General features: G+C 53.6%; 1 long non-coding RNA gene across 1 annotated transcript in view; it reads left to right on the top strand.

The window, feature by feature from the left end:
* The first annotated feature begins 6,427 nt into the window (after window positions 1–6,427).
* The window catches only part of LOC131562171 (uncharacterized), a 35,525-nt gene continuing 17,124 nt past the window's right edge, over window positions 6,428–24,828 (top strand). Inside the window, exons 1-3 of the long non-coding RNA XR_009275132.1 lie at window positions 6,428–6,557; window positions 6,763–7,017; window positions 16,659–16,728. This is a non-coding gene — a long non-coding RNA (uncharacterized LOC131562171). The remainder of the gene's footprint in view (window positions 6,558–6,762; window positions 7,018–16,658; window positions 16,729–24,828) is intronic.

Raw genomic sequence — 24,828 nt, 5'->3', positions numbered from 1 at the left:
CTTGAATTAAAAAAAAAAAAAAAAAAAAAAAAAAAAAAAAAAAAAAAAAAAAAAAAAAAAAAAGAAAGAAAAAAAAAATCAGAGAAAAGAAAAAGGAGAGAGACTTTTCTTTGGGCTGGTGAGAAAATGCTCAGGGTAAAAGTTGGTTTGGCGTCTTCATTTCAGCGACAATGGAGCAGAGCTAATTCAATAGGAAACGCGGGGATTTTTTAATGAAAAGACCGCCGGGGTTACACCGAAGTTAAGCTCTTGTGAATTAATTATTAGGGCAAATAAACTGGGAGGGGGGGAGCGCTCGGGAGGGAGTGTTGCAATTTCTTAATATTCTCCTTTTCGTGTTTAACGACAATGCCATTAGGTTTTCGACTCTGGGTGAGCAAAAGGATTTCTTACACTCCCCGGGAAGAGGAGAAGACGCGATTTATTTCTTTCTTTCTTTCTGTTTTTTTTTTTTTTTTTTTTTTTTTTTTTATGGTGTTAATTGCTTTTAAAATAAAATACTACGGAATTTGGCAACGAGCTCCGGTTTCTGCTGGCGGTGGCATTTGGGGTTGTATTTCCTTTCGTGGCAACTCGCAGATGCAAAAAAGGAAAATAACGGGGGAATTTAAAAACACGAATGTAAAGGCGAGGCGGCATGTTCGGCTGTTGCAGATCTCTCGGGCTCGATCGGTTTATTTTTTCCTACATAGAAAACCTGTCTGGGGATCCCTGTGTGTTCATCGGGGCGGCGAGAGACTCCCCAGAGCCGCTCCGGGGCATCGGTGGAGTGAATCGGAGATAAAAATTAGGAGCCAGGTTAAACGCAGGAAGGAAGAGGAGAGGTCGAAAACGGAGCAAAGGTGTGCCAGGAGGGACTGGGGCGTGTGGGGGGGTTGTGGGTTTTTGGGGAGGGCTTTTAGATGCTTGCAGCAGAGGCTGCAGGCGGTGCAGGATGTGTGTGATGCTGTAAAGGCGAGAGGGAAGGCAGAGAGCGAGGGGAGAGCAGCGCGGTGCCCGCGCCCCATCCCAGCTCGCTGTGCCCACCGAGCCCCGCGCTGCGGCTGTCGGGGCCACCCGGGCTGCGGGCTCGGCCTGTCCGTCGGGGAAGGCCCGGCCCGGCACGGCCCGGCACGGCCCGGCACGGCTACAGGAGGGACCCCTTTGCCAGGGCCGGGGACTCGGCTCGGGGGCAGCCTGTGCCCCGCAGGCGGGCCGTGCCTTGCTGTGCCGTGCCTTGCCGTGCCGTGCCGAGCCGTGCTGTGCCGTGCCAAGCCGAGCCGGACCGAGCGGTCTCGGGTCCTTTCAGCATTTGGACAGCGGTGCGGGGCCGGGAAGGCGGCCGGGGGGCGGTGGGAGCTGCCCGGGCCAGGGGAGGTTTAGGGGCGGCCTGAGCCCTTTCGCTGTCCGCCGGCACCGGGCCCGTTGCTCAAGGGGCTCGCCAAGAGGGGGCTCGGGTGTCGGGGTGCGGGGGGAGCTGGCCCGGCTGTCCCCCCGGAGAAGCGCTCCCCGGGGCCGGGGGAAGAGCGGGGCGCCCGGTGGGGCAGCCAGGTGAGCGACGGCGGCCCCGAGGGAACGGGAGGCAGCGGGGCTCTGCGGGGGGAAAGGGGGGTACGGGCCCCCCTCCCCCGAGCAGCCCCATCCTCGGGGGGTAATTAAGGGGTGAGGCGGAGGGGCTGCGCTTTCTGCTCGGCGGAGCCTGCCAGCCACCAGCCCCCGCCGCCACCGCCGCCTTCCTCCCGTCCTCCTCCTCTCCCCCTCCCTCCCTCCCACCGCCTCCTCCCCTCCCCCTCTCCCTCCTCCTCCTCCTCTCCGCCATGGTTGGAGTGAATAGGCGGCTGCCGGGCTGACGTCAGTGCGGGCAGAGCCTGCCGGCGGCGGCAGCTCCCGGCCAGCGACCAGAGCCGGCACCGGCAGCAGCCGGGAAGACGCACGGAGCCGGGGCAGAGCCGCCTCCGCCGCCCCCGCCGGTCCGCGCCCGGGGCTGGGGGCTGCGGGAGCCGCCGCTCGGCCGGGGGCAGCCCTGCCCGCCCCTCCGCCCGCCCCGGGGAGGGGAATGGCCCCGCCGCCCGCTTCTCCCGGGACCACCGTCCTGCCCTCCGCACGGCAGCAGAGTGAGTGTCGCGGCCGGGCATCGCCGCCTCGGCGGGGCGGCCCCGGGAGGCGGGAGGCGCGGGGGGACAGAGTCCTCCGGGGGGACACAGCGGCTGCCGGAGGGGAGGAGGGAGGCAGGGAGAGAGGAAGGGGGGATGCGAACTCGGGCCGGTCCCCGGCGGGAAGTTGGGCTCCTGCAGGTGCCGGCACCAGGCGGGACCGGGACCGCCCCGCGCCGCTGCCCGGCCCCGGCTCACCCTCGGCGGGGCACGAGTGGGAAACACCCCGCGCCTTCTGCTGCCGGGGACGCGTTCGCTCCGGCAGCTTCTCCTTGGATGCCCGGCACGCTGCAGCTCGGGAGAGGGGCCCGGGGCGGGCTGAGCCCCGACGGGACGGGGGGGAGCTGGGGCCGAGCGCAGCCGGGGGTGCCGGGGTTCCCCCAAACCTCCGCTCTCGCCGGTGGGAGAAGCGGCAGCAGTCAAAACGCCCGGATGAGGCCGAGCCTCCCGGGACAGCCAGGCTTTAGGCCGCGGGAGAAATCCCGAGCTCCCGAGGAAGTTCATCCTCCCGGTGCAGCGGGTGCTGCTGCAGGGCCTGATTTTAGGGATGAGGGGATGGACATCAGGGCATCCCGCTCCCCTGCTCGGATTTACCCCTGAGGAGCAGCAACGGGGCTACCGCTGCTTGTGCCCTGATCTGCCACCGGCTTCTGGTGCTGGTGGATTTTTTTCATTTTTCATTTGCTGTATGCATTTCCTTTGCTAAAAAAAAAAAAAAAAAAAAAAAAAAAAAAAGAGAGAGAGAGAGAAAAAAGAAGAAAAGGGGGAAAAAGCATTTTTATTTTATTTCATCCTTGTTTATTATAATTTTATTTTTCTTTCTGTTTTTACCATCATTTTCCATTTTTAAAATTTTTTATTTTCCCCCCATTCATTCTTCCTTTTTGCTCCCTGCCTTCCCGCGACTGCTTAATTCCTCGGGGCTTGTTGTTTGGCTTTTGTGTTTTGTTTTGTTTTTTTTTTATTTCCCCTGTATCACCCTGGAAGTGAAACGCATTTTAGGCCTCAGCCTTAAGGAAACCCGAATCATAGCAGTGCAGGTGGCCTGAGAGTCTGCACCTGGCCGGATCCCTCCGACGTGCCCCCACCCCCGGCCCCGGACGGGCAGCACCTCGCCCCGCCGAGCGAGGAGGCTCCGGACCGGTCCCCACCTGGGTCCCGGCCCCGACGGCCGGAGAGAAAAGAGGAGCCGGGGGTGAGACGCAGCCGCTTTCCCTTTTCGGCGCCGGGGCTTGCTCAGAGGCGGCTTTTAATTACTAAACAAAGCCACGCGTTTCCTTCACGCCCGTCGGGAGCTGCCGCTTCTTTGCCAAGCCCCGATGGTGAGGGGAGAAGCAAACCCACCCCCCCCCCCAAAAGAAAGAAAGAGAAAAAAAAAAAGAAAAGAAAAACCACCCCAAAAAAAACCAAATAGGAGATGCAGCTCGAGGCTGAGAGGCGTGGGGGGGTTACTCCAGGTTGGCTAAAAATAACTTCTCCTAATTAAAGAAAAGTGACGTCAGACGTGCAGGACGTAGAAGAGGGGAAGGCAGCGGACTCGTTCCTGGGCGATCACGTTAAATAATTCAGGGCCGGCCTGCTGACCGGGCTCTTCCGAGGTGCGGCCAGCGGGGCCGCCCGCCTGGCCTGGCGCCGGGGTCAGCCGAGGAGGGAGCGGGCGGCGGGGCCGTCCTGTCCGCAGGGCCGGGGCCGGTGCAGCACCATGGCCAGAGCCCGGCACCGCCGGCCCTCCCCGTCCCGTCGGGCCGCCCGCCGCCGTGGGGGCTTTTCTCTGGTGCACATGGAGGAGAGCCCCGTGCGCAGGGCAGGAGGACGCGAGCTGGCTCCGGGTGATGCCATCGGAGCCAGAGCAGCCCCGCCGATCCGTCCCCAGGCTTCTCGGCGGTGCTTTGCGCTGTGCCAAGGAGCCATTTTGTACGCATCCTGCTCAAATTGCGCCAAAAAGAAAGCCCAAACCACCCCTGCCCGCCACCAAAATAACCCTCCAAAATAACCAGAATTAAAAAAAAAATCCCACAATATCCAAGCCTAAAACCAAACAAAAATACCCCGAGCGCATGGTATTCTCTCCCACGTACTGGGGCTCTGCCTACACGGAGAGAGAGGGTCAAGGCGAGAGCTCCGACCAGAGCAAAACACTGCCGAAAAGGAGCAGGGAAGACAAATAATATCACATATATTCCTGCCAAGAAAATCACCTCCTTTGACCGGCACAGAGAGAGAGGATCTCGTCTCCAGCCCCGGGAAGCCCGGCGAGGTGCGGTGTTTTACCCGCAGCATCCTCGGCTGAGCGGCACGGCGGCCCGGGGGCTCGGCACGGCGGGCTGCAGATCTCGCACGGCGGCACAGCCGGGCACAGCTGAGCCTTGGCTGGGCTGGCTGTGCCCGCCTGGGCCCCCTCGCCGCTGCCGCAGGGACAGCGGGGCCGGAGCGGGGCCGCGTCGCCGCCGAAACGGCCCCGGGAGCGGGGGAAGCTGCCGGCGGCGCCCCAAGCTTCTCCCCGCGGTGAGTAACGAGGCCTCCCCCGTTAAAGCGGGTACAGCGAGGCCGGTGCCCGGGCCAGGAGAGCCCTTGGTGGTGCCCGCTCGGTGCCACTGTCCCCGCAGCCCCGGGCTGCCCTCCGAGGCAGCGGGGCGGGCGGGCGACATCCCCCGCCCCAGCCGCCAGCATTCTGGCAGCGACCACCCTAACAGCGAAACCGATAAATTAGGAGAAAATCCAAGGCCGTAAAATTAAGGAGATCCTATTCATGGCAATTTTTTTCCCCCATGCCTCTAGGATAGATTGAAATAAACGCCGGGCAAGTCCCCTCCCGAGCGGCTCCGGGCCGCGGGGAAGGCACCGAGGGGCTGGGGACGGAGAAAATATTTCTCCCCACCTTGCCCAGCCCCGTCGGGGCGGCCAGAGCCCAGGCGGGCCCGTTTCTCGTTAGGCAGGAGGCGGGAGGGAACGGGCAGCTCCCGGGAGCCAAGCAGCGCTGGCCGGGCTCGCCTGGGCGCCGGGAGCAGCGCCGGCTCGCAAAGGGCTGGCAGCTCTCGTCCTTTAGCTTTTAGCCTGATTGAACTCGTAGATTTTATTTATTTAATTTTTAAATTTTTTTTTGTTTAAGGGGATGGCGGAGAGGGGGAGGGCGAAGAGAGGGAGAAATAAATAATCCGAGCGGAGCTCGCCGGGAGCCGGAGGCGGCGGGACCGGCAGGCAGCGCTCTGCCGCGGCTGCTCCCGCCGAGATCGCTTCGTTTTGTAGCAGGTCACATTTACCCTCGTCTGGGATTTAAAGAAAGGCGATGTTCAGAAGCGGCGAGGGATTACAATTTTTATTTTTTAATTTTTTAATTTTTTTTTTTTTTTTTTTTTTTTAGTGAGGAGTAGGTCAGTTAAGCACCCCAGATAATCATATTTATCTCCTGGCATTTTAGTCTCATTATTGTTGCTGTTATTATTTGTATGTGCCGGATTCGCCGCTACACGCACATCGCGTTCAGAATCTGTGCAGGAAATAGCAGAATCTGGAGGGGAAATAATTAAAAGTGCGGGGAAATGGGGAGCAGAGAGGATCTGTGAGGGATCGCGGGTGCGTTCCCGGGGCACGTTTCGGGACGGGGGGCCCCGAGTCTGGCTGTAGAGAAAGGGTTCTGCCTTTCGGGCTGCCCCCAGGTGCGGAGGCCGGACGGGAAGGGCATTGCCGGAGGAGGAGAAGGTGTGAGAGAGGTTCGCTGCATGGGGGGGCGCATGGAACACTGAGGAGAGGGAAAAATGGGAGAAGGAGTAGGGAATACGAAAAGAAAATGGATGGAAAGGGAAAAGGTGGGGAGAAAGGAAAGGCCAGGGAAAGGGAGAGAGTGAAGAGCAGAGGGGATGGGGAGAGGGAAAAGGAAGAGAGGGGAAAGGGAAAGAGGTGAAAAGGAGCGAGGGCAGTGCCGGGGAGCGGCAAAGGGAGCTTAGCTGCAGGTGCAGGGCTGTGCAGGGGCGCTGCTCGCCTCTCCGCCGGCCCAGCGGCGCTGCCGCGGGGGCACGTCGGGGCGGGAGGGGGCAAGGGAGGCGAGCGAGCCTCGGCGCAGCCCCGGCACAGGCCGGGTAGGGCGGGAGGAGCGGCGCAGGGCCCGGTGCCGCCCGGTGCCGCCCGGCGCCGAGCCCAGCCGTGCCGGCCCGCCCCGTCCCATCCCGGGCTGGAAAGCGCGGGAAAGGGGGCGCTGATTTAAATGAGGGCTCGGGGATTGGCTGGGCGCGGCGTGACGTCACTTCCCAAAGGGGGCGATTACCATGCGAGGGGAGTAGAAGTTGGGCAGCGGGGCGGGAGCGCGAGTGCCGCTCGCCGGGCCGGGCCGGCGGGCTGGGCACCGAGCGCCGAGCACCGGCCCCCGCAGCCCGGCCCGGGCCGGCCTGGCTCGGCTCGGCTCAGCTCGGCACAGCCCGACCTGTCTCGGTACGGCGCGGTTCGGCTCCGAGCCCCCGCGGCAGCGCGCCGTGCGTCCGTGGCTCTGCCCCGGCTCATCTTCTCTGCTTCGTATTTATCTTTTTTTCTCTCTCTCTCTTTTCTTTTTTTTTTTTTTTTTTTCTTTCTTCTTTTTTTTCTTTTTTTTTTTTTTTTTTTAATTTTTTTTTAATGTGTGTGTGGTTCCCGGTGGCAGCTCCTGGCCGCCCTGCCCCGGCCGTGCCCGCACCTTGGAGCGGACGGACGGAAGGACGGACGGACGGATGGCCGGCATCCCCGACGGAGGGATGTTTCTGTCTTTGGTTATCTAGCTGTATGAGTGTTGTGGAGCCATCATAAAGCTAGATAACCGAAAGTAGAAATGACTTCCAGACCTGCTCGCCCAGGGGAAGCGGCCGCACCAGGACCGGCAGTGCAGAGACGGCCCGACTCGCCGCCCTGGGGGCTCCAGGTAAGGGCTGCGGGTCCGCGACCTCCCCGTCGGGCCGCTCCGGGCCGCCCGGGGCTCCGCGGCAGCAGGCGGGAGGGACGGGGACAGCGAGGCAAGCCCTGCGCCAATTCTTCCTTTGCCAAATAAATCCGGGCTTTAATTACCGGTTAAACGCACGTCGAAATTCACTCCTAGGCTGCGGAGTGTTGCGGCTCTGGGAGGATGGAGAGAGCGAGCACCCTCCCCCAATAAACCTTTCCCCCGTCCCAGCCTACTGGGCAGACCACGAAACCCCCCAGCTTTTGGATATCATTCCTTCTCTCTCTCTCTCTCTCTCCCTCTCTCTCTCTCTCTCCTGCTCTATTTTTTCGGCTTTGGATTTGATCCTGGCCTCCCTTTGGAAGGTCAAGTTGGTGAGAATGCGATCACTTTTCTTGCGTGGTGGCTGTTGCTTTTGTTCGTAGCTGCGGGGGGATGCCTGGGGAAGGGGTCCCGCTGCTGGGTGCACCCCTCCAGCGTGCAGCCGCCTGGCCCTGAGGCTTCTCTGGGAGCCGAGCGCTTGGCAAGGCACAAAGCCTCCCTCACCTCCGCTGCAAGCCCCAGAAGTTGAAACATAATATGTATTACAATGTCTGGCAAATAAAAAAAAAAAAAAAAAAAAAAAAAAAAAAAAAAAAAAAAGGAGAAAGAAAAGAAAAGCAATTGGCACATCTGCATTCCGTTCCCATGGCGACACAAAGCACCGTGCTCTCCGCCGAGCCTCCCCGGCACGTTTTCCCAGCTGGCGTGGGGCGAGCGCCCCTGGCCGGGAGCGGGGTCCCCCGGGCCCCCCGGCACCCCGGGGCCGCCTGCGAGCATCGCCAGCCGCCCCTCGCCCGGCGCTGGCCGCCCGCGCCCCGCAGGGATGATCCCCGCGCTGCCGCCAACCCGCGCGGGTCGTGACAGCTCCGGGGAGGCTGCGGAGAGAAACCTCCCTGTGGCAGCGGGCTCTTGGCTGGCTCTCTGCCCCCCAGGAGATGCTGCGGGAGATGGGGAGGGCTGGGAGAGGCGCTGCCGCCTTCCCACTGCTCGGCGAGGCGGAGCGCGGGTACCCTGCCCCATCCTCCGCAGCGGGGATCCCTTGCCGAGGGAGAGAGAGGGGAGCACCGCGGGGCCGAGCCCCGGAGACAGGCGGGAGCCCCCCGCACCTCGCAGGCAGGTTTTCCACCTTCCCTTGCACGGGGTAATGGCGTCAGATGGCACATAGGCCCGCCAAGCTAAATCTGCCTGTGCACCCTTCCAGGGCCAGCAAAGCACCGCCATAACCACAGTAAGGAAAAAGGATCTCAGCCTGAATTTGGCTATACCGGGAGAAAGAAAAGTTCTGAGGAGCTGTTATTATATATTCTAATGAGAAGTCATTGGAGAAATTAAAAAGGGCAGAGAAAGACGAAGACGCCAGCACTAATTCTGCAGGAAGCCTCCCAGGGAAAAGGCTGTGTGAGTGTGAACGCTGAAAAGCATGAAGGCCTGGAATTAGACTATCATTTAGAAAGCGTTACTAATCCGAAGTTACAGCAGTAATTCCATGATTTGCTGGGTCCCACACGCAGCGCCAGAATTAAAGATACGGATTTTCTAGAAATGTAACTCAACTGTGGCACCGAGTCTCGGCAAGATCCGAATGAATCATTCATTCCAAAGGCAGCGAAAGACGTGTCATTAAGAACCAACCTCCTTCTCTCCAGCCCATCTGGAATATGTATACTCGATGCAATCCCAGAAATTGTGGAAGAGATCGGAGGTGGGGAGGAAGGAATGTAGTCCTTTCCCTCCTTTATTATGTTGGCTATTTTTAAGAAATAATTTTCCAATTATTTTCACAATATTGTGAGTGGCGCTCAATTCTTCTATTTATTTTTTTCCCCCTTTGGTGCGCTAGCATCGAGTCAGGTGCAAACGGTTTCAGTGGAGATGCTTTAAAACTAGACTGAACAAAGCAGGAGGGAACTGAGCAAGGTGGTTGATGAATGCATTTATTCCGGAGTAATGATTTGATGGGGGATGGAGGAAAGAAACATTCAAATTCCTAATGAATGTAATTCAGGAGGAATCATTCAACCAGCATGTTAGAGAAAATCTGTTTGGTGGGAGTGTTCTGCACTGGCAGAACCCAGGAGGTATTTCTGTCCCTGGCCTTTGTAATTGCAAAAGGTGAAAATATAAAAAGAGGATCTGAGGAAAAAAAATATACACACATATAATAAATGTCTTTGTGTGTGTATATATAAATACATATATATATATATATAATTTTATGAAATAAAATGGAAGTGTGGAAATCCATGTCTACATGAGAACTCTTACAAAGGATTGATGCCAGCCTTTTCACCTTGCTATTCAATCAGCTGGTCAGAAACCACTCTTGACTTTTACTATTTTTTTTTTCTCCACAAAATCACCTCTCCTGAGCTGATTTTTCAGGTATTTTTTCAGGCCATGTACTTGGTACACTTACCCCAGAGCAGTTCCCCCAAAGGGGACTGAGACAGGGACTCAGCGATTTGGCCTTTAACGTCCAGGAGCAAGAAACTGAGGTTGAATTTTTTCTGCTGCTTTAATACTTCATTTTTGCCCCCATTGTTGGCATGAACCTAAGGGTGCCTCGAGGAGGTGTGAAGGCAGCACCCCCTCACATAACAAGGGAGGTGGCAGTGAGTGATGGGGGACAGTGGGATGAGAATCCTCAGCTCCTGTGTGTGTGGGTCGGGGGTGAGGCAGTGGATGAAGCCCCTCAGCAAATCTCTGCCTGTGGCATACCCGCTGCATTAGAGAGTCCTTGGCAGCCCACCGACAGGTCTCTGCTTTCTGCTTTTTTTTTAAGTGCCATATTGGAAGGGAGGTCCCCAAGGGTCTGTCCTTAGGCCAGGGATGGATTTTGGCTGGATAGAGTTCCCTTTGTGGCTTTTTGCCCTGTTAGGGTAGCTGTTGGTTTGGATGGGTCTTTGCCCTTGTATAGGCAAAACCCAGAAGGGAAGGCATCTTTTTGGGGCGTGCTGAGATGAGAGTCCACGTCCTGGCATTCCTGGTTCTTTCTCCTCTCAGTGGGACTCTCCTGGTGGAGAATAGGATGCAGCATAGGCCAAACATGGGTGAGGTTCCTGGAGCTGGGTTGTGATGTCTTTGTTCTTCAGGCAGAGCTGGGGATGGGCAGAGGGAGACAGAAACAGAGGAATCAGCACGTGCCATTGGGGGATGAATGGAAAATACAGTTTGTGGGTTTCACCCCACGGAAATGATGCTCTGGGAGATCGCGTGCTCCAGCTCAGGATTTCCCACCTTTTCCTAAAACTTGTCCGCCATGCAGTGGGTTTGGCTTGGTGCATGAGATGAAGGGGCTTTATACCAAATACCTGGGGAAGCCAAACTCACCAGGGCTTGGGGTCAGGTGGACAAGGGGCTGTTCAGGCCCTGCTGTTGGAAGGAGCTCCCCTGGAAGTCAGGCTGTGTGAGCGTGCATGCTTGGTTATGGATGAAGTCCCATCAATGGGCATTTTTGTGGAACTGCGTGGCAATGGCGAGTTCCACTCTTGAGGCTGGGCTCAGCCATTTCTTTTGTCTCCCTTGGCTCCCATGCCCTGCCTGCGCCCTTGATGCAAACGGACAGAGCCTCCCTTTACCTACTGTTCTACCCTGGCTTTGTCTGTGCCGCCGCAGAAAGGGCAGAGCCGAGGAGCTTGGAGGGTCCATCCAACCTGTGGCCATGGATGGGTGCTGCTCGTCCACCAGGGAGGGATCACAGCTGCCTGCTGGAAATCCTGGTGTGTCTGGCTGGAGGGAAGGTGCTGCTTTGGCATCAGCACTGAGGTGCCTGGCACAAGGTGGTGCACACACACCGTTCATGGTGTTGGTACCGCGTGCCACCCTGGCACTGCTGCTGCCACAATGCAGCCCCTCAGTCACCCTGAGTCTCTGGGTGTCACCAGGGGCCACCAGCATAACATGGACATGAGGCTGCTCACACTGGCTTCCCCAGCACATGGTACAGGGAGTCGCCCTGTCCAGGTCGGGGATTTTGGTGTTTCATGCCCACAAGCCTGGTCACCTTGGGAAGATGTTTGCCAGCACCCAAACTGGAAAAACATCATCTTTGGCTTCTCACCATCCCTCTGTCCTTCTGAGTGCGCGTGTTTGTGACCAGAGCCGGCATGCAAGGCCGGGCCATCACACTTCCCACAGGCGGGCTCCTGCACAGAGTCAGGATGAGGTTCTGGCTTTCGTGTTTTCTAATATTTATTCAGGGGCTCAGGTTTGGTTAGGAGCGTTTGCCTCGAAAGCTAAGGAGTGGGGGTAAAAAAAAGAAAATGGAGGGAGCAAAAGAACACAATCTCCGGCAGTTAGCTGTCTCTTGGAAACTCAGCTTGCTGTTCCTATAGAGGCTTTCTCTTTTCCTTCACCCTGGTCTGGCCTTAAGTACCACTTTAAGCGGGCTTTGCTCATTCACATCCAGGCTCCTTAGAGCAATTGAGCCCGCGGGGGTTTGAAAAGAAGGGACAGTCCTTCAATGGCAGGACCTTGGGCCAGGCTAATTGGTTTTGGTTCAAGGGGATACTGGATTTGTGAAAAGCCCAAAGACATCTTTCCCACGCCAAATCCCGGCTCTTCAGAGGGGGAAGTGAGGGGTGCTAGGTGGAGAAGGGAGCTGAAAGAAAGATGGTTTAGTTGCGGAACCTCGTCAGGCCCCGGATGCCCAGCAGCCTCGGCAGGGATGGGTAGAGCAGGGGAAGTGCCCAGGGTGGCACAGCAGCAGGGGCATGGTGCCTTCCTCCTCCTCCTCGGGGTAGGTGGACAGTGGTGGCTGGCTCCTGGTGGCATGCTGGCAGCAGTGGCCTGGTTTCATTAAAATCAGGCTTTTTCAGTGCATGCCAGACTCCCATGGAGATGCCATGAATGCAGGAAGGATGGGACATGGGTCCAGAAACCAAATTGTGTCTGTGTGCTCACCTGTGCAGCCGTAGGGGAAATTTGTTGAGGTCTCTCATATCTCATTTTGATTTAGGAATTTATTTATTTTTAAACATTTACTCTCTCTGGCGCCATTCCAGCAGTCCCACGACCTTTACTCTCCCCAATCCATAAAAATCACTTAATTATTGGGCTGAAAATCAAGGCTTGGAAACAAAGCCAGCTTATGGGACCATCAGTTCTTGATATATTTCCTGAGAGGACATATTTCTGGGCACCTTCAGAGCAGAGCACGCAGCTTGTTGGATATGAGATATCAAGGCATTATTTATTGAGGAAGTCTTCACACTCCCTCATCTGTTATAATTAACTGATGACATTTTTTCTTAGGTTCAAAATATGGTGAAAAAGTATAATTAGCACGAAGCTGAGGCACTGCATTAAAATGTCTCCTATAGTTAATGTAGGGTAGTCGTGCTATTTATTATAGGAGGAGCTGGCTCTGACCTCTGTGTTGCCTAACACTTTTTATTGTAGAGATTCTTGAACTTTTTTTTCTTTTTGAGAACCTCTGACACTCCCATTGTTTGCTGTGGGCCCTTGAAATTCGTCTGGGGGAAGCTCTTCGAGTCGAGAAATGCCTGTTCTTTGTCCCTTAAATTCCTTTCAGGTTTAGCTGAATTATGAATTGTTCAGAATCACGATTTCCCTTTGCTTGCCTCTTGGGGAGGGGGGGAAAAAAATTAAAATTTATTGTTTGCCTGGAATAATAATAACAGATTAGGAGCAGGGTGAAACCATGGACTCCCACCACTTTATTGCAGAGCTCTGGACCAGCCAGGGAAGGTGGGAGGGTGTTCACAGCCAGCTCCATCACCCCTTTCCACCTTTTGGTCATATCCTTCCAGCGCAGACCCTTCTCCTGGGAGAAAACTCCTCCGTGTGCTGGTGCCAGGAGGGAGAAGTGAAGGGGATGTGGGTGCATTGGCCTGGGCACTGCCAGCCCCAGCAGTCCCCTTCTCTGCCGGCCCCAGGAGAGCAGCCTTCTGCCGCTGCCAGATAACATTAGCCCTGTATTTCATAGTGGCAGAAATCTGTGCCGAGGCTTGGGGCTTGAAAATCTCTCTGCCCGCACAGGATGAAGCAGGGATGGGTGCGGGGTGGAGGAAGGGGAATTTGTTACACTTGCCTACAATTGTTTTTCTTTTTGCTTATATAAACAATCTATTATTTATTAGCTATAAATAATGCATTTTTCTGTATGTTTAGAATGCACGTGATTTCTGTATATTAAAAATGTACATGGTTGAAGGCACCAAAGCAGGCGCTGGCAAGTCGGGGGGTACCTGATTTCATTCTGACCATGAGACGTTAATTGAGCCTCTCCCTGCCCATGCCCTTACGAGCTGACGACATGGTCACAGCCTATTTTTAGCTCACTCCCTCTTTTCCTGTCCAGAGTGGCTGCACAGCGAGGTGGAATTAAGGTTGCGTGGACAGCCATAAATTGGACACTTCCTAACTTTGAAGTGCTTGACCGTGCAATCTCAGTGAGGGCTCTTCAGGGCAGTATTTCTGCATGTGGCGTTAACTGCATTGGCTGGGGACGTCAAACACAGGGGTAGAGAAGCTGTAGAGCAAAAAAGACCCATCAGACTATTGAAAGTGTTCGTCTGAATAGGTGGGGGAGTCAACACAGCCTACACTTGATCTGAGCTAAATGGCCAAGAAGATGTCTCCAAGCTGAAAGGGGGGAAGCCTTTGTTCCTTCAGTCCCTGCCTTGATGTTTTCTTTGCCTTTGGTTTTCCCTCGTTCCCTCCTAAGGAGGTTTGGGCTCCTGCTCTAGAGGAACCTTTGGCTTGTGTAGTGGATTTATGTGCTGGTGGGAGCGGGGGTGTCGCTAGGAATGTGCACACGCGCGCACGCTCCCGTCATCGCACCAGCAGACGTGTGCTACCAGCTCACAGGTACTTGCTGATTGGCATCCTTGCCTTGCCTTGCCTTGCCTTGCACACTCCCTCTTTCCCATGTCACTGTCAGGAGCCATTCCACATGTTGGAGGGAAAGGAGAGGCCTTTGTGTTTTACATAGGAAGGATAATCTCTTTTTCAGCTGCTGGAAGAATTACTCCAAAGGTGATTATATGCAGAGCACATTTATCTTTGCCAGAAATAGCACATTTTGTTTTCTTTTTTCCCTTTGTTTACTGGTGGGTATCTCCATTCTGGCTCTCAGTAAGATGCTTGGCTGTCTGTTTCTGAGTGGAGTGGACACCTTGAACAAATCAGTCTGGAAAGTAAGCAGCCCTTTGTTTTACTTTCCCAGGTCTAATGCAGTCACAGCCCCTTGCACATACCTTGTGCCAGTACCAGAGCACTCTCCCCCAGCTGGCAGTGTATTTGCCCTGGGTTATAATTATTTGACTGAGCAGTTTTGTGTTTCCAGAATTCCTGGAACCTGATACCTGCCTGGGGCCGTTTCTGGATCGGCACAGGTTTCCTAGTGTCCTGTGTTTGGGTTTCCATTGTTTGGGCTTGGCTTGTGTTTCATGAGCATCTCTTTCATAACTTTCCCCCTCTCTCCTGCCTCTCAGTTCAGCAAAGGGCCTGTCTATCTGAATGCAGGCAATAAACATCTGTTCTCACCCTCACTTCTGTTAATGAGATAGAGACAGGTAAGCATCACACATACCAACTTCCCTGCTCTCAGCAACATCAAGGAAACGGTGACAAGCTATTAATGGAAAGTGATGGTCTGGGTGCTAATTAGTGCTTCCTTTTCAACTTTTACCTACATGTCTGCCGAGATGCCCATCCCAGCCTCTCCTCTCTCCTTGCATCCCTTTGTTTCCAGCACGTTGTGTTCACTGTGCACATTCCATGTCAAAGAGTCTTCTCTGTTTTTTCCCTACCAATCACTTTCTGCATCCCTTCATTCCCTTTTTTCCCCTTTTCCCTGGCACCCTCATTCTTCTGCGGTTGTTCCAGCCAAAGAATAAACACGATATTATAGTAGGATCTGAAAGCTTGGGGATGGGATATATGAAGTTGGCCAGGAATTGCTCATCTTCATCACTGGGTAGTAATATTTGCTTGTGGCACTAGTGCACGGGGTCAAATTACCCTGGGGATATGAGGTCAGAGATCTATCCCCTCTTCCCACAGGTAATGCTGTAGGGAGCCTCCCAGCAGCTCACAGGTCTTGATCATGGAGCAATTAGTATTTAAAGTAGATCTTCTGGTAATGCCCAGAGACCAAGAAGGACAGGCCTCCATGGTGTGAGCCTGCAGGAGATGACAGGTCCTGCCCCAGAGAGTTTGTGATCTAAACCCTAAGTGGTTTTGCTGTCCAGCAGCCCCTGGTTTTTTAATGGCTGGTTTTTGAGATCCACCCCAATTTATGCTGCTGCAGCAACACGATTCCTGGTCTCAGCTTGGTGCCCGGTCTCTCCCTTTTCTCTTTCTTCTGGTCCCTGGGCTCTGTCCCTTCCCCGAGGACACTAATCATCCCCTCCTCACCTTTTCTGCACGGGCTGTGGGTTTCTTGCTGCCAGGCTTGTGTCCCAAGGAGCTGCCTAATCTGCCCCTGTCATTCCCAGTCACAGGCTCTGCACACACCATAGCTTTATGGGGAATGCTTGCAGGGCAGTAGGAAGAGGCAGCCATGGTTTGCACATCAGCTAATTAATTTTCATGACTGAACGGTGCTGCCTGGTCTCTTGTTTATACTCCTCGCCTCTCCCCTTCTCCCCCTCCTCGCTGACACACACACAAGACGACACATCTCGTAGGAACGTCAGCATCCTTCCACAGCCTTGAGACGCGAGCGGTTATTCTGTTGGCTTGTCAAACGTGGGTTTCCCTGCTTCATGGTACACAGGGGCCCCCTGTTTCACATTTGCTGATTCTTATTAGACCCAGCGCGCCAGGGCCCTGTCTCTCCCTGCAAAGCAACGCGCCACATCCCATCCATAAATCCAACCCTGGAACAAAGCCTCTTCTACCCTGCCCCATATTTCTACCCAGCCTGCCCGCTTTCCCCTCTCTCTCTCTCTCTCTCTCCCCCTCTCCCATGCTGAAGGTTTCCTAGTGCCAGGGAGATATGATAATTCTTGTGAAGAGAGCATGAAATGCCTCTGCTCTTTGTGTCTGTTTAATTCAATGAGAATCCCAGCCCCAGATGTCATGAATGGTGGGCTTTGTGCTGGCCCTTCCTAAGCCCTAACCGCCAGCCCAGCTCTCTGTCTTTCTTGTTTCCCACCACTGGATACTGATTAACAAACTAAATTATTTTTCCTCCCTAATGATGTTTTCCCACTTTGCCCACCAGGCTGGAAGAAGCCACGGGGAGGAAAGAGTTTGTGCAAAGGATGAGATAGCCAGGGAGAAAATTAAAGAGACAGTGTTGCTGTCTGGGCTCTGGCAATGCAGGTCCACTCGACTTTATTTCCTTATTAGAGAACGGGGTCGTGTCTGGCTGTATTTTACGTGGCTGGGTGTATTTCAGCCGAGGGATGGGCTTGAAAGCATCTACACAACGTACGCTCTGGAGCATGCCAAGGTCTGTAACTCACTTGCAATTGTGTGTGCAAGTTTGCACGGCCCCAAATTTAAGGTCTCTTTTCCAAACGTGAGTGACATGCGGTAATTACTTGACATCCGTCCACGCATATGGGAACCTCTTTCTAATTGAGACAAATTCTCTTTTCCTTAATCAGACATGACTGAGAGTTCCTGGAGTGGGATGCCTTGGGAAGGGCTGGGACGTCTCCACCTGAGCAAGGAGAGGTGAGTCCCTGGAAGTCTTGCTGAAGGACTGAGTCCAACTCATGCATGGGAGACCAGCTCTTTTACCTGATCCCTCCCTCTCTCCAACAGCCAAATTCCCAGCCAGGCTTTTGAATCAGGGCCAGTTGTTAGCTGCTGCTAGAGAAGACCAGCAGCGATAATCCAGGGAGCCTGGATGGAGCTGGAGGCAGGTGGCCAAGGCAGGATTGTGCAGAGCCACCTGCTTCTTGGAGCCCAGCAGTGCCTCCTTGCTGGACACCAGCGAAGCTGTGTCCAGCAAACACCCTCCTGTAGCAGTAAAAGAGGGTGGGTGTCAACCTTGTGAGTAGAAAAGATGGTAGGGAGGGAGAGAACCTTTTAACAACAATCTGGGGCTCTGAGTTGTGCCATTGGGAGTAATTGAGAGGGGGTTGGTTTGGCATTTTGATTTTAAAAAACCCCAAACAAACAAAAAACAAGAGGAGCCTCTCTGTTGGTGGTGTGGACTCTAAGCTGGGACATGGGCAGGGACAGGTGTGATGGACAGGGCACAACAGAGGGCTGGGTGTGCTTAGGAAGGCTCTACAGTGGTGCAGTGCTCAGCCCTTATCAGCATTTATCAGAAAATACAATATATGTATTAATCTCTCACAATTGAGAGCTTTAGTCAGAGAGAGCCAGAGCAGATTTCCCTGTGCAGATCTGGGAGGCTTGTGCAGGCTCAGCTTGGCAGTAGCTGCTCCTGTCAGAGCCACACCAGTGGTGCAGTACCCAGCCATGGTTCCCTTTTTCCTCAGCTTCGACTCAAAGGGGGAATAAACAGGGAAAAGGGAGTTGGTTGCCTGCACCCACCAAGCCCCTGCAAGCACACCCACTGCATCCCACAAAGCACTGCCTCACATACGGCCTTTGCTTCCCACTGCAGTCACATCTGACCCTTATTACTCCTGCAAGTTAGAACAAGGCAGGAAAAATGGCTGTGCAGTGAGTTTCTTCATGCGCCAGGATTTATTAAGAACAATAGGGGAAATCAATCCATCTATGTAGAATACATCACAGGCTGCAATGGGATAAAGCATTTATTCCGCTCTTGAAGGGTAGAGCTATAACTCATGGGAGGCAAAACCCTTAGTGCTCTGGAGTCCCTTCCCTTCATGTGTGCAAAGAAATGCTTTAGCCCATGGCAACCTACCAGCTATTGAATTTGTGTGGAGAATCTGCCGTCCTTCCCCTTTGCCGGCCCCTTTTTGGAAGGCGAGTCACTCATTAAAACACACCTCTGGAAAAATGAAGGGGCTGTCGGTTCGAAGGCATCTCTGCATCTCGGTTTTACTTTAAACAGAAAGGGAATAGAAATGTCTCAGTGATTTAAAAGCAACCCCCCACCAATTTTGAATGGACAGATTGTGCTTTAACCAACGTAGGATTTGCTGCAACTTTCTGCTGATGCCCAAGGACCAGGCGCTGCAATTACAGCAGAGAGGGATGGGTTGGGGTGTTGTGACAAGGCGAGATGCTGTGCAGGGAGATGTGTGTTGTGCAGCTGAACACCTCCAGTGCTGACTAGATAGATGTGTGTGTGTATATATAAGTACTCCCTGTGCCCAGCTCTCTACTCGTGGTAGAAGGCATGCGGTGCAAAGACTGGAGCAGTAGTTAGCAGGGGCAAAAGGTGATCAGGATTTGTTATAATCTTTCTGGTTGTGAGAGAGTGTGAAGCTGGTGGGGGGGGTTGTGGAGGGGTGGCATTAATAGTGAAATGGTCTTTTCACTAAGCCTATTTTCACTGGGTCTAATCTATGTTGTGAGAAGAGGATCTCTTCCATAGGGCAGACCCAGCGAGGCTGGTGAGCTGTTTGGAGGGGTCTGGGCTGCCAAGGAACACAGGCAGTGGGAAGCCAGGCAATTGAGCAGACACGTCAGACAGCCTTCCTCAGCAGAGATGACTTGGTAGGTAGCGTGCTGTTGGGCAGATGGGGTTAATTCTTACACCCAAATCAAAAGGCAACCGAGGGGGGAATGTTTTATTAATGAAAGCAGCCCTTTGTGAGTATTCCTCCCGAGGCACGTTCCCTCCACCCGCTGCCTTCCCCCCTGGCTGCTGTCTGGCCCCACGTCTTGCTCAGTACCTGCTCAGCTGCCACTCACCCACTGATAGGTTTCATCAAGAAATGTCTCCATATGTGTCTGAGTCCTGAACCTGGGTATGTGGGATGGGAGGAGGAGGAGGAGAGATGAGTCCTTGGCCATGCTGGAGACAGGGGTTTGCCACAGGCAGGCAGAGCTCAGGCTGTCACAGGTTGCCCATCAGCCCACTGATTGTGCAATGGTGCTGCAGGAGTCACCTCTTGCTGGCACTGAAGAGCAAGAGGAACAGAATGCAAGGTAAAATGCAGGTTGAAAGTGGGTACTCTAGTGGGTAGGGGATAAAGGGATCAGCTGGAGATTAGGTTGGAGAGGTTGGAAGTTGCCTTGCCCACCATCCACCCAGTCCCCTTCCCAACCCACCACCTCTCTGCCTGCCAAGCAATGGGTTCAGGAGAGGAGTAGGGGATTTCTGTGCACCCAGAAATCAGCCTCTCCTGGTCTTTCTTACCCTGCTGTGTCCCTGTGCCCATGTCCTCAGGGGCCCTGGACACCTTGTTCTGTTAAAGGACAGGGCCGTGGGAGTGTCAAGGGCTGTGTGTGGAGATTAATTCTGTCGCTTTGTTAAAAATAAAACAAAAGCTGGTTTATGACAATTGATTCAGGAGAAAGAGGAAGTGGAGCTCAATTCCCAGAGCACCTTTTAGCAAGGCTCTGCATGCGCGCGTGCGTGTCGTACGCGTGTCAGAACTGAGCACCCACGGAAGGCCGGGTCGGGAAACCTCACATGGAAGCGGGGAAAAGACCCCAGTGCATGGCTGCTTCCCTGAGGGAACCCCCGCAGGGCTAATGTTTGATCTGAGGCTCCCTTGTACTCCTCTGAAACCTTGGGATGTCAGGAGCTCGAAGGGAGCCTGGGATGGAAGAGGATGCTATTTGCATTTTCCTATGAATGCATCTATTTGTATAAATCTGGTGTCTCTGTGCATGCGCACACTTCCCTACGCATGCATTTGTTTGAAGAGCAACACGCTGTCCCTGTAGTGTTCTCTGCTCAGGGCCAGAACTGGTTAGTCTGAAATTCAGACTCTTCCTGGAGGAGCTGCAACTCCCCTCCCCGCTTCAAATCTAGCAGTGGCTATGGACATAGGAGTCCCGAGATGGTTCACCATGCGATAGCAGAGTTTCATTGTGGGGGATGAAGGCTCCCCCTTTCAAATTTGCACAGACATCAAAAGAATCTGGAAGGTTCAAACAGATCACAACGTAATCAAAATGCCAAGCCACCGTCTGCTTCTGCCTTTGGGTTGACAAGCAGGATTAGCACCCAAGGGAAGCAGGGTGTAATAGTGTTTCACGGGCACTGTGAACAGCCCAGGAGTGTGTGGAGTACAGAAAGGTTAGCCGAAGGGCAGGTCTGGCTACAGACGTACGGTTGGGGGGCGGATTTTAAAGCAAGGAGCTGTACTCGTACAACCTCCGTGGGTATTTACTTTAGCAGAAGGCAGAACTCTCCTGTATACCAGTGATGTCACACTGGAAGCAGTTTAAGCTAAACTGGAGAAAGCCAGTTTAAGAGTGAAGATGTGCACCAGCGTGGCGAGGAGCAGCAGCAGTTGACCTATAGTGCTGTCATTATAATGGTGTGGTTTTCCGTGTAGACAACCCTGGAGCGGAGCAGCTAGCCTGCCATCCCTTATGTTTCACTGTCTAGCTGAGATGTATAACATGGCCCTGCCTGCATGCAGTTGCAATCACCCTCTGGTTCTCCACAGAGTACTGGAGCAGAAGCCGAATTTTCAACATGCATTGTGTGCCTATTGCATCGTCTAAAGTAGTCCCATCATAGCTAAAGATACATTAAATGCTTCCCAAATTCTGTTTTAGTGTCAGTAATTGCTGGTCTTGTCCTGAGGGCAGCCTGAGACCAGAAATGAGGGTTCCTTGGTTGGTGTTTGGTGTTGCTCATTTGGAGAATTGAGCAGCACTGATGTGTCCACTGTAAAGCTCCCATGGAGTGAGAAATGTATCAGTAGCTTTGTCTGTGTCGTCTGTGTAACCATGCATTTTATAACTGACCTTGTTTTAAATTTGTGTTAAATTAAGGTTTGGGAAGCTCATGTCTTCTTTACTGATATCACTGCAGTTTTGGTTTGGGATTTATTTTATTTTGGCCAGGAGAAAGGCATAATTTGCCTATAACTCACTCTCTGATGGCTGGACAGGTGACATGTTGCCTTGTGGCTCTCAGAATGCTCTATCTGTCCAGGCTGTGTCTTCCAGGGCCACTCCAGTGCCTGGCAGCGTTCAGAACTCCCTGGGACACAGTGAGGCAGGCTGTGTGGGGTACACCCGCTCATGTCCAACGGTAAAGCCATGGCAAGGGCACAGCCGCCTCTGCGGCCACAGGCAGGGCCCAGGCAGTGTGTGCTGCCTGGTGAAGGAGAAGTGTACCAAGATTGTTCCAGCCAGGAGGGCTGGGGAGAGAGCTGTGGGAGCGTGGCGTGCCCAGCGCCTTGGCGCCGTGAACAGGGCCCGGGCTAAGATGGCCGCTCGCCAGCGCACTCTGGTCCACCATGGCAACTCCTTTTCTCCTGGGGCCCCCTTTGCTGGCTGCCACTGCTCCCGGGTGCCCACTGCCTCGGGGCTGGCGGAGGGGAGCCCGCTGGGATGGGCCAGCTGCGGGCCTGAGGCAGTGTGGGCCCCGGCAGCCATTTTGCGGGAGGCGAGCGCCGCCTGTAAGATGGCCGCATGGGCATGAGGTGGGGTGCAGCGCTGCCTTGTCCTCGCCACGCTGCCTCCCTCACGCCGTCCCCTCCTTATCTTGCTAATTACCGATGAAGGCAGAACAATAACGGGAGCTGGCATGCCCCAGTTCTTTCTCTGCCACCTCCTTCCTCGGGCGGAAAATCTGCGCACACACCTCCCCCCCACCGCCCGCCAGCCCCTCTGTGATATTAACTGAATTAACATACTTCCTAATTTGCCCTGTGTTTTTCCTGCGCCGGCTCCCAGCCGCCTCGTCATGGCTTCTCCAACTGGTGGGGAAGAGGCGAGCGCGTTCATCCCCTCCGCTCGTTTGGTTGTATGCGAAAAATCCTTAATGACATCTAAAAAGGGTGGTGGGACAATAGCCCACGCGGGGTTTGGCAGGAGACGTGCGATATTTACCCCGCCAGACCATCCTCGCTGCCTCTTTGCCGAGGGATTACGACGGCCGCCGTCCCTGCGTTCCTCCATTTATTTATTTTGCTGGTGGCGGGGGGAACGCATTGGCACGCGGCTGCTTTGTGTGCCTTGCTTCACCTATGAAAAGGACATATTAAGGTGTTGCCATAAACCCCCGGATGACAAAGAAAGTGCCTTTCTCTTCTGCTTGTGGGCAACAATGACAGAAGGCTTTAAAACCAAGGTTTTACCCCCAATTGCAGAAGGCTTCCCCTAAAAGGAACTTAAATACAAACCATTAATTGTAAAGCGCTGAGCTCCTGCTAACTATGCCATGCTTTTTGTTTCTGATAGTATTTGTCCATTGCAGAGAGCAAGCCAAGGATGCGGAGCCTCCCCCGCCCTCCTCCCTTTGTTTAAGTGACAAAATGTTTCCATGTTCTTGTTTAGAAAATAAACCTTTGTGGGTTTTTCAGATTTTAGTTTTATTTTTTTTACCCATTTATCGTGGTGTGAAATCCAAGCTCCCCTTCTTCCCAGATCTTGGGAATCCATGTTCCTGATGATCAATTATCCCTCCTTTATCTAAAAATACAACATTATTTTATAGCATTACTCTGAAAATGCAGCAGTTATATTTTGAATTTGAGTATTCAGAGCTTCAGGATATTGCAATATTTTTTTTTACAAGCGATGAATGAAATGCAATGATTTAAGTGTGTAATGCACAATACAGATGCCATGCATTGTAAATACATTTCAGGGGCATAAAATCCAACACAGAGAGCCGGTGTTCCACGAAAGCCGGGAGTCCAAAAATAACTGTAAAAATGAATTGTCTGTCGGGACGAATCTCTCAGATCCAAGCCAATATTTGCAGGGTTACAATATACAACTGGCTTACTTATTGGCATAAATATCTCATTTTAAAATGCCGATGATAAACTGAAAAAGAGGTGAAGGAGATATTTGACTGATTACTGGATGCCATGGATTCCCTGCATTTAATTTCATACTTACATGCTATTTACTTATCCCATGTTTATGGGTATGCGCTTTAGCTTCATATAAATCTCTCCTGTCTGTCTGTCTCATTGCGTTCTTTTCTCTTCTGCCATCCCATCTGCTTCTCATGGTCCTTCTCCTGAAACCACATCACAGGATCTGATGGGGATAATGGGAATCCGCCTCTGGTCTCTATCATAAACATGCCAACGTGGGCTATTGTGTCGGGAGCCGGCGGTCACCAGATGGTGCTTGGTTGCCCAGGGTCTGTTTCACTGGGTTTGGTCTCTCGATAAACCAACAGCTCCTTTAGCATTGTGTTTTCCCCCAAGATCTACCTACCCTGGCTGAGGAAGGTGTAAGGACCTTGGGTAATGAATCCCCAAGGGATGAAATCCTTCTGGGTGTGCTGGGCGCTTTGCAGCCTCAGCTATGCAGCTATGAGCTGCCCTTGCAGAGCTGAGGTTTGTTAATCCCTGTGCTCAGCTGTGTTCACCCTGTCTGCATTCCTGGAAAGGAAAATGAGTGTGGTACTTTGGGACTGAATGCTGTCTCCATGTGAAAAGCGGTCCATGTCAACCTAAGCAGACATCTTGCTACCTTTATGTACCGGGCTTGGGAAGACAGGGCAGAGACATCTCTGTGATGCAGACAAAATCAAGCCGTCTCCACTTGCCTGGGCTCACAGACAACTCTTGAGTGTCTGCAAAAGAACTGGCTTGTGGAGGTATCATTGAGAGATGTAGATGTTACAGAGTGACTGAGGTATGGGTCTTTCCCTGTGAAAAAATGTCCTCCAGCCAGGAGAGACCCAGGGACAAATCCTGCTCTTCATTATGTGTCTGTATGTCCTCAGGAGGTCCTGGACATTGTTGTACATGTGAGCTGCAGAGTGGGGATTAATGCAGAAATAAAGATTGAAGATAAAAACAGTGAGAGCGATGTCTCTTCCTGAACGCAGACAGATGGAGAGAGCCTGGCATAATTACATTTAGCAAAGGGCCGCCATGAATGAAACCAATTAAAGGAGAAGCAATGCTCATATGAGAGAGAGGGGGAGAGAGGAAAGGAACCACCTCTGTGGGTCTTCTTGGGCATCCACATTCTATGTGGGGTGAGTCACGCACAGTCCCCAAGCCAGGGGTGAGCTCTGCATGCACCTGCCTCCTGGCTTAGGGGGACTTAGCTTATCTGCCATGGTGAAAAAAGAGGGAAATGGGAAACATCGGGCGCTGGCGGGGCCGGCATGGAGCTGGCTTGCAGCCAGCCCCAGCCTCGCCGTCTCCATTGTCTCATGGCTTTAATGCGTGCCTAGAAATCCAGTATTTAGGATTCAGGTTACCATTGTAAAGCAGAAAGGTCGTGCTCAGCGCCGCTCGGTGTGGATTCCTCCGGCAGCTCTTTTGCCTGCGTGCCCCATGTTGGGATGGTGTTGGCCGAAGGCCTGGGGCCGGGAGGCTGCAAGCAGCACGTCTTTGCTGCCTTTGGCATGGTGTGCACCTTCCAAGGGATGCTGCTGGCTTTGGGATTTAGGGAGGGCAGCGGGAGGTGCCCAGAAAGCCACACAAAGGAGAGGTTTGCACTTGCTGGGCAGCCAAAGCTGAGCGTGCCTTGCTGACAAGCTTGGCATAAAATCCAGCAAGGCAGGATCAATGTGTCTCTTCCTTTGGCTCTCACTTGGTGGGAGCTTCACGAGTAGCTGCTGCTGGTGGCCAAGGCTAAGAGAGGCTTTTGGGACTGTTCCTCCTGATTTCATTTGTAGTCCCAGAAATGGCTGTTTTCCAGCTTTCTTCCCTTCTTCTACTATCCTGCTCTCAAGGGAAGGTGCCTTTCGGGTAGAAGAGCAGCTGGCAAGGCTGGACT

Source organism: Ammospiza caudacuta, chromosome 10 (assembly GCF_027887145.1).
Source record: "Ammospiza caudacuta isolate bAmmCau1 chromosome 10, bAmmCau1.pri, whole genome shotgun sequence".
In the NCBI taxonomy this organism is placed as follows: Eukaryota; Metazoa; Chordata; class Aves; order Passeriformes; family Passerellidae; genus Ammospiza; species Ammospiza caudacuta.
The sequence above is the reverse complement of the archived record's forward strand: the minus strand, read 5'-3'. Positions and strand labels throughout refer to the sequence as shown.